This window comes from Salvelinus namaycush, chromosome 20 (genome assembly GCF_016432855.1).
Source record: "Salvelinus namaycush isolate Seneca chromosome 20, SaNama_1.0, whole genome shotgun sequence".
NCBI classification, from domain to species: Eukaryota; Metazoa; Chordata; class Actinopteri; order Salmoniformes; family Salmonidae; genus Salvelinus; species Salvelinus namaycush.
The window spans coordinates 15,153,137-15,161,865 of record NC_052326.1 but is presented as its reverse complement, the minus strand read 5'-3'; the positions used below and the strand labels follow the sequence as shown (position 1 = coordinate 15,161,865).

Below are 8,729 nucleotides of genomic sequence, written 5' to 3'. Positions count from 1 at the left end.
AGATATGCCTCTGCCTCTACCTATCTGTTACTTATTTATACATTAGAACCTTTAAAGCCATGCTTTGAGGGTGACAACACAATGGAATGGTTGTGACCTCACATTCTCATAATACAAGTGAATGATCAGAAGGATATAATAATACTTTCTTTACTTCTGTCCCTGACAGGGTGCCTGCTAGTCACACAATTTATGTATTGCTTGTCAGCAGGACCATTGTTCACTTTAGAAGAGGAATGGAATATAAAGGAGATGGGAAGGACAAGTTCTTCATAGTGACACGGGGGAAGGCGAGAAAAGGCTTCTCCAGAGGATGTATCGGCCGTGTGGAAGCAGTGTTGCATAAAGGAGAGCTGATGGGACTGTTGTACGGAGGTGGCAGCAGTGGGAATCCTAAGAGCGGGGACATGGTGAAGAGGGAGGACACGTACCCCCTCACCCGACACCAGGCCCAGCTGCTGCTCTTCGTGTCCCCCTCCAGCAAACGCCTGGAGCTCCTGTGTAACCCCCAGCTCTTTTCAGCCATCTGTGTACTGTCTCAGGATGACTTGGTAGTGGTTAAGCACAAGAAAGGTCACCAGCCAGGCCTGGTTCGGAACCTGATGCTGATCGGTAAGAAGGAGAACCAAGGGGACCTGCTGATGCTGGGCTTTGAGGTTGAGTTTGTGGTGAGTATGCAACTTCTACAAATATGGTATGCAAGCCCATGTCAGCATAGGGAATGAATTCCAGCATTTTGTTCAAAGTATAAGCACATAATCAGGAATTTCAACTGTCTGTTTGATCCTCTCATCAATAAGAGAAACATTTTAGCCTATTGATGTCACAGTATGGCAGACACTGTGAGCTGTACCTGTCAAGTACACCTGAACCTCTCATTGATTTACATGAGTGATAGCAGGAGACAAGAATGTTCCTCTCAGGGGAAGATCCAAAATGTTATCTGATTAGTTACAGCACCTAACTTTTACGTAACATCTGAAACTTGATAACATTATCTGAGCAATTGGCAGTTGCTCAAAAGCAGTTTTGTTGTATTTCCGGCTCGCCAGTAAAAATTCTCAGCACAGCTACTGTATGGGATTGGGTGTACTTGATTTACTGATTTACTGTAATTGTCCTGTTTCCTTTCCATTTCAGCAGGACTCTGATCAAACAGTGTCCCCTAAGAAGCCAGCCCCTCTCCCCCTGTTCAGTGCAGCAGACATTGTCCAGGTTGTCCCAGCATACTCTGTAGACATTGGCCCTCGCTGGAAAGACAGTTATTCAGAGGGTTAGTACTGTATGTTTATCTTCTGGTGTTCAATGCCCATGTATTCTCATGGATTAGTATGCAAGCACATAGACCTACATGTATTTGTTTACCAAATATGACACATTTACCTCGTGTTTTTAGTTTTCCAACACACTAGCCTACATCAGTGATGGGCAACTGGCTGCCCTCCTCTTGTATGACCGTGGGCCAATTTATTTTGGGAAGGGGGGCTCAGTCAGGTTCTCAACTTACTGTTGAGAGTTAGAATAGTAAAATACACAAGGTGCAGTTTGTGGTTGTGCATCAGCAGTCACTCAATTAGCCCATGTCAGCTCATTTATTTTAGATTGGTAAGTTAGTCTAGCGGCCAGCTATCTCAACTTGTAGTAAGCATGGTCGAATTACCAACCGGGGTGGGGCCCATTGATCATCAGTTATCATATTAAAAACGGCAAATATTTGCCTCCACCCTATAGCAAAATGTGTAGAATTGCAGGAAATTTGCTGTAAAACTGCACATTTTTCTCTCCGCCCCATGGCAAAATGAGTAGAATTGCATGAATGAGTTAGAAAATTGCTAAATTTTCTCTCTGTACCATGGCAAAAGGTGTAGAATTGCAGGAAATTAACCTTAAATCTTAAAATGTTTGTCTTTGCTGTCACGAGCCGCTGAAATGTTTTGCTCGCAAGGTGGGGGTATGTAGACCCACAAGTCAAAGTTGCCCATCCCTGGCCTACATACTGTACATGTTTTCTTGAAAGAAAGCAGAGCAATGGTACCAGGAAAAGAATATCAGCTTTCAGAATCCTGTGGCTCGGTCTCATTTTAAACATGCTTTGCAAAGACCCATGTGGCTCAGTTTGTAAAGCATGGCACTTGCAACTCCAGGGTTGTTGGTTCAATTCCCACCGGGTGCCAGTACAAAAAAGTATGAAAATGTAAGTTGCTCTGTATAAGAGTGCCTGCTAAATGACTAAAATGTAAGAAGACAGAATTCTTTGAATGATTATCATCACTTTCAAAGTTAATCTGTAGGACTTGCTGTGAATTGGTGCCCCTACAAGCAAAAGATCCCCACCTCCCCCTTAGAAATGGTAAATGTTATTGAATGGCAATGAGCAGCACCTGTGGCTAGACAGTGGGGCATAGAGCAGTTCTTTATACAGAACTGGTAAAACTGGCTGAGGTGCTCTGGAATGTAGCAGCAGAGCGCCATCACATGCTCTGGAATTTGTGTATATTGCATGCTCTGAGCTCTCTGCATACCTCTTGTGGAGATAAACAGACATGTTTACCACAGGTCAGTCTCGTGACAAGGAGAGAAACCATGTGATGTGTCATTTTTACCCCTCTTCAACATCTTCTCCCCCAGGTCTAAACAGAAAGGCGGTGTCACGTATCAACTCCATGCCTAATATGGGATCTCGTGGACGACAAGTGAGAGATATAAACCATTTAGACCAGAATGTCACCCAAACCCCAACCCAAAGCCCGTCACACCACCCTTTTGAGGTGGGATCCATGGTGGAGGTAACATCCAACACTGGGATAACTGTATATGGGGTGATCCGTTGGATGGGCGTCCTTTCAGAAAATAAAAACGACTGGGCCGGAATTGAGCTGGTGAGTGTAAGATGTGAACTGTGTAAGCAATGTTCTTGAGCTTGCCTATTATTCTACTCTGAGATGTAAATATCTCAATCAGTTTTGATTCCTCAGCAACTCTTTTGTGGTTTTGCCATCAGGATTATGAGGTGAATAATTGCTCAGATGGGACGTATGGAGGCCAGCAGTATTTCACTTGTAAAGGGGGCAGGGCCTTGTTTGTGCCCCTCACAAAGTGCAGTCCAGATGGAAGGTTCTTATGTCCCCCCTCTGAAAAGGAGACCCTCAAAGCGACAGATATCCCCCCAGGTTAGACACCAATTATATAGGTCCTAATCCCACTAACACACACATAAACAGTGTAGATAGGCTATTATTACAATGCCATAACCTAATAAGCATTAGTTTGCAGCTCCCACCCTAAACCAAACACACATTGAATCAAACACCAACCAACAGCAGATATAAAACATGTACCAGTTTTATTTCTATTATGAGTAGTACTTCATAATGTTTTTGTATGGTTTGTATCAGTCATTCCATTGGAGGAAACAGACGAGAACGTCCCTCCTATCCCTGAGTCGGAAGCCCTGTCTTTGCTCGTGGGCAAGATGAAAGGGATCCAGGGGCACTATAACTCCTGCTACCTCGATGCCACTCTATTCAGGTAAACTTAACTCAATCCCCTCTGGTCAAATGGTTTTTCTGTAGGTCACTGTTCCTAACTCTCATAATTGTATAAAAATGTGACACTATTTATTGGGCATCCTTTTCATTGAGCCCAGTTTATTGTAGTAAAGGACTTAAAGTTGCACCATGACCACTGCCAATATAATAAATCTACTACTTCTCTCCACAGTCTGTTCAGCTTATCTATGACCCTGGACAGTGTTTGCCACAAACCAGCTGGCACAGAAAAGAGCATATCTCGCTCTCTGAAGAAAGACATTGTCAACCGTTTGCGCAGGTATAAACATTGTCTGTGCTTGCAGTTTTCTAGATCCTCTTGACCCTCATGCAGGCCTGTATTATCAGCTGGTCTTCAAATAAGGGCGTTATGACATTGTAATTCAACCTAGACTGAAACACAACAGCCTTTATGTGGTTGTAATGCATGTCTGATATTACTCTGCCACATTGGTAGTGTATGTTCAGGTATATGCACTTCATATGAATGTGCATCTCTGTGTGTTTGTGTTATGTGAAAGTGTGTATCTTCGTGTGCGGCCACCAAGAGTGACAATAGTGTGTGTGTTATCCACAGACAAGGTTTTGTGCCTGCTGAGAGCGTAATGAACTTCCGCAAGCAGCTCGGGTGTGACACCTTTGTAACAGAAGAGAAAGGTACGCTCACACACTTCTCAGAGTGCTGATTCTATAGGTCTCTTTACTGTCGTGTTTAAACAGAAATGAAATACCAGCCAAGGGAAATTATGTCTGAATTAGGATTTTTAAATGGCTGCAGTGTCTCTGATTCCACCTAAATGGTGTTATCCTGCCTCCATGCAGACCCTGAAGAGTTCATCACAATCCTTCTACAGCGGGTGCTTTGCATGAAGTCATTGCTTAAACTCAGGTTTGAACCAGTTCACCTTTCTCTAGTTGACCTCCTAACCAATATATTTTCTCTTTCTTGCATGTTATGCTGTAGGCCACTTATTTCTCCTTGCTTCCCCTCCTCACACTTCTTATCTCCATTCTCTGGGATTCTGAGTGTCTGTTAGACCTTATTTGACACTGCCATGACTGAGTTGCTTAGCTTGATTGTTCTCTGGGCCTCAGGTCGAATAACGACACATCTCAGGATGCCTACACATTCCAGATTATTCTGGATAAGGAGCAGGTGACACAGACTCCCACTGTCCAGCAGCTCCTGGATATCTCCTTGCTGTCTTGTGGCCTCAAGTTTGAGGAGGTGGGTGATACTGTGCAAGGTTATCTAAGGAGCAATATTTACAAGGCCTTGTAGTCAGCGCACCTTTTGTTTAGAAGGAAATCACTTTGTTTTAATATTCAGGCACTGTGCAGTCAAAAACATGATTTTCCTGTGTTTTATATATATTTCCACACTATGAAGTTGGAATAATACTGTGAAATTGTGAAAATTATGATCATGCCCTTTTAGTGTAAGAGCTGTTTGAGAAGACTGCCTGAACTTTCTGCCTGTTTTGATGGGATGGAGTTTTGGCTTAGTAAATTGACTTAATAGACCAATAAGAAATAGAGTTCCAAACCTCTCTGCCAATAACAACTAGTTTTCTGTTTTCCCCTCCCCACTCAAACCACCCCAGATAGTCCTAGCAAAATTCTTGCTTGAGAAATTGCTCTAACAATTTTCATTGAAAACAATCATTTGTTACCCAGAAATTATTTGATATTCAGATAAAAAAGGCTCCATTGGACCTTTAATGTCTCTAATATGTCCCTCAGATCCCATCCTGCCTCATGGTCCACATGCCAAGGTTTGGGAAGAAGTACAAGATGTTCCCCCACATTATCCCCTCGACAGAATTTGACATCACAGATCTTCTATACAACTGTGAGTTTCAGCACAATCGCATAATCACACATCTGAAACGTATACCTATGAATAAAAGTAAGGTCATGCAGTAACTCCCTACGCATAGCTTACCATAGTAAACTGTCTTCAGGTTGAGTGACACTTTTCCACCTTCTTCTCCCATCAGCCCCCCGAGAATGCTTCCTCTGTGGGCGTTTGGCAGAGTACGAGTGCCCCCAGTGCCTACAAGACCGCAAGCTCCAGCCAGGAAGAATCAAACAGTATTGCACTACCTGCAAGACACAGGTATACAGTAGGGTCAGAAAGTACTGCCACCCTTGATAAAGAGCAAAAATGACTATATAAAATAAATAAATACTGAGCTATAGTGTATGAAAAAAAAAAGGAAATTATATTATTTTATACAAATACAATTGCTCAGAGAAATGTTGTTTAACAAGTAAAACAAGGTAGGGGTCAAAATGATTGATACCCCTGTTTTCCATAGCTTGCGAGGATAATAGCACTGAGCCTTTTTCTATAATGTTTTATGAGTTGGAGAACACATTGGGAGGGATCTTAGACCATTCCTCGATACAGAATCTTTACAGATCCTTGATATCCTTAATCTCCGCTTACTGACTGCCAGTGGAAGCAAAATAGCCCCATAATGTCAAATATCCACCACCGTATTTTACAGTAGGTATGGGGTTATTTTCTGCTTATGCATTCTCATTTTGTTGCCGAACCCACCACTGGTGTGCGTGGCCAAAGAGTTTTATTTTCATGTCATCCAACAAATGTAAACTCCAGTAGTTTGCTAAACGGCATTGGCACTTGGATTGGAACCGGTGCTATGGTCAGATGACATGAAAATATAGCTCTTTGGCCACACACACCAGTGGTGGGTTCGGCATCGAAATGAGAATGCATAAGCAGAAAATAACCCCATACCTACTGTAACATACGGTGGTGGATATTTGACATGATGGGGCTATTTGGCTTTTTTTAGCATACAATATAGCTCAGTATTTGAAATATTTATTTAATACAGTCATTTTTGCTCATCTTTATCAAGGGTGTCATTAATTTCAAACCCCACTCTACACAGTTAAGCAGCATGACTCTGAGCTACAGCTTTTCTACCTGCAAGTATATTGATTTCGTCTCCTTTATCTAACTGAATCTCCCTTTTTACTTTCCCTCTTCCCAATCCTCCATCTCCACTTCTCCCTTTGTGACAGGTGCACACTCATCCCTCTCGGCAGAGCCACTGCCCTAGAGCCCTGGTAGTGCCAGCGGAGGTGCCAGCAGATGCCCCTGTACCCAGGCACAAAATGCAGTTGTTCGCTGTGCTCTGTATCCACACCAGCCACTATGTGTCCTTTGTGAAGTATGGCCCTGGCCCTCGCTCCTGGCTCTTCTTCGACAGCATGGCAGACAGATATGGTGAGATTAACCTCAAAGAACACAGTTACAATACATTACCAAAAGTATGTGGACACCTGCTCTTCGAACATCTCATTCCAAAATCATGGGCATCAATATGGAGTTGGTCCCCCCTTTGCTGCTATAACAGCCTCCACTCTTCTGAGAAGGCTTTCCACTAGATGTTGGAACATTGCAGGGACTTGCTTCCATTCAGCCACAGGAGGGCGATTAGGCCTGGCTCACAGTCAACGTTCCAATTAATCTCAAAGGTGTTTGATGGAGTTGAGGTCAGGGCTCTGTCCAGGCCAGTCAAGTTCTTCCACACCGATCTCAATAAATAAGTTCTGTATGGACCTTGCTGTCTGCACGGGGGCATTGTCATGCTGAAACAGGAAAAGGCCTTCCCCAAACTGTTGCCACAAAGTTGGAAGCACAGAATCGTCTAGAATGTCATTAAATGCTGTAGCGTTAAGATTTCCCTTCACTGGAACTAAGGGGCCTAGCCCGAACCATGAAAACAGCCCCAGACCATTATTCCTCCTCCACCAAACTTTACAGTTGGCACTATGCATTTGGGCAGGTAGCGTTCTCCTGGCATCTGCCAAACACAGATTTGTCTGTCGGACTGCCAGATGGCGAAGCGTGATTCATCAATTCAGAGAACGCATTTCCACTGCTCCAGAGTCCAATGGCAGAGAGCTTTCCACCACTCCAGCCGATGCTTGGCATCAAGCGTAGAGATGTTAGGCTTGTGTGCGGCTGCTCGGCCATGGATATCCATTTCATGAAGTACCCGACGAGCAGTTATTGTGCTGACATTGCTTCCAGAGGCAGTTTGGAACTCGGTAGTGAGTGTTCCAACAGAGGACAGACGATTTTTACGAGCTACGTGCTTCAGCACTTTGCGGTCCCGTTCTGTGCGCTTGTGTGGCCTACCACTTTCGCAGCTGAGCCGTTGTTGCTTCCAGCACTTACAGTTGACAGGGTGGGGGGGGGGCAGAAATATGATGAACTGACTTGTTGGAAAGGTGGCATCCTATGACGGTGCCACGTTGAAAGTCCCTTAGCTCTTCAGTACGGGCCATTCTACTGAAAATGTTTGTCTATGGAGATCGCATGGCTGTGTGCTCAATTTTATACACCTGTCAACAACGGGTGTAGCTGAAATAGTCGAATCCCCTCATTTGAAGGGGTGTCCACATACTTTTGTATCTTTGTCTAAGAATCTTGTCTGTTGCCATCAAAAGTTTATTTCAAAACCTATTGAGTGGATGTCAGGTTGGTAAAACATTATTCTAAAAGGAAGAACAGACCGCTAAATCCATTTCTTCTGAGGTGCCGAACAAATAATAGTTTCTGTTCAATTGCAGACTTTTCCTTGCCTTGTCACTAGATACCCAATGACTTCCTTTGTCTTTGAACCTGATGTAGAGAACACTGCAACCTGACGTAAATGTCTAGTCTTATCTGTCTTTCACTTGTCAGATCTCTAATCTTCAGTCCCCTCAGGTGATGACCAGAGTGGCTACAACATTCCAGAGATCAGGGCTTGTCCTGAGGTGGGTGACTTCCTGTCTCAGTCAGAGGAGGAGCTAGCGCGGGCTGACCCCTCCCAGGCTGGAGAGTCTGTCCGCAGGCTGCTGAGTGACTCCTACATGTGTCTGTATCAGAGTGCCTCCATGGCACTCTACAGATAAAGTCAGCACAAGGCTGAAGTGTACTGGGGAGAACACAACATTCTCACAACAATGCTACAATAACCTTGGTTTCAGAGTCGCCATGGCGTCAATTCATTTTCACAGAAATAAAACTGATGATTAGCTGAAGACCTTGAACTTTAAAGGCTTTTATGAGAACAGAAATATACAATATATAAGGTCTTCTCAAATGTTTTTCTTTGTCAATGTAGACCTACTTGACCTTTGTTTCAATAAAGA

General features: G+C 43.7%; 1 pseudogene; it reads left to right on the top strand.

The window, feature by feature from the left end:
* Nucleotides 1-236: 236 nt before the first annotated feature.
* Nucleotides 237-8,489, top strand: LOC120065604 (annotated as a pseudogene).
* Nucleotides 8,490-8,729: the final 240 nt, after the last annotated feature.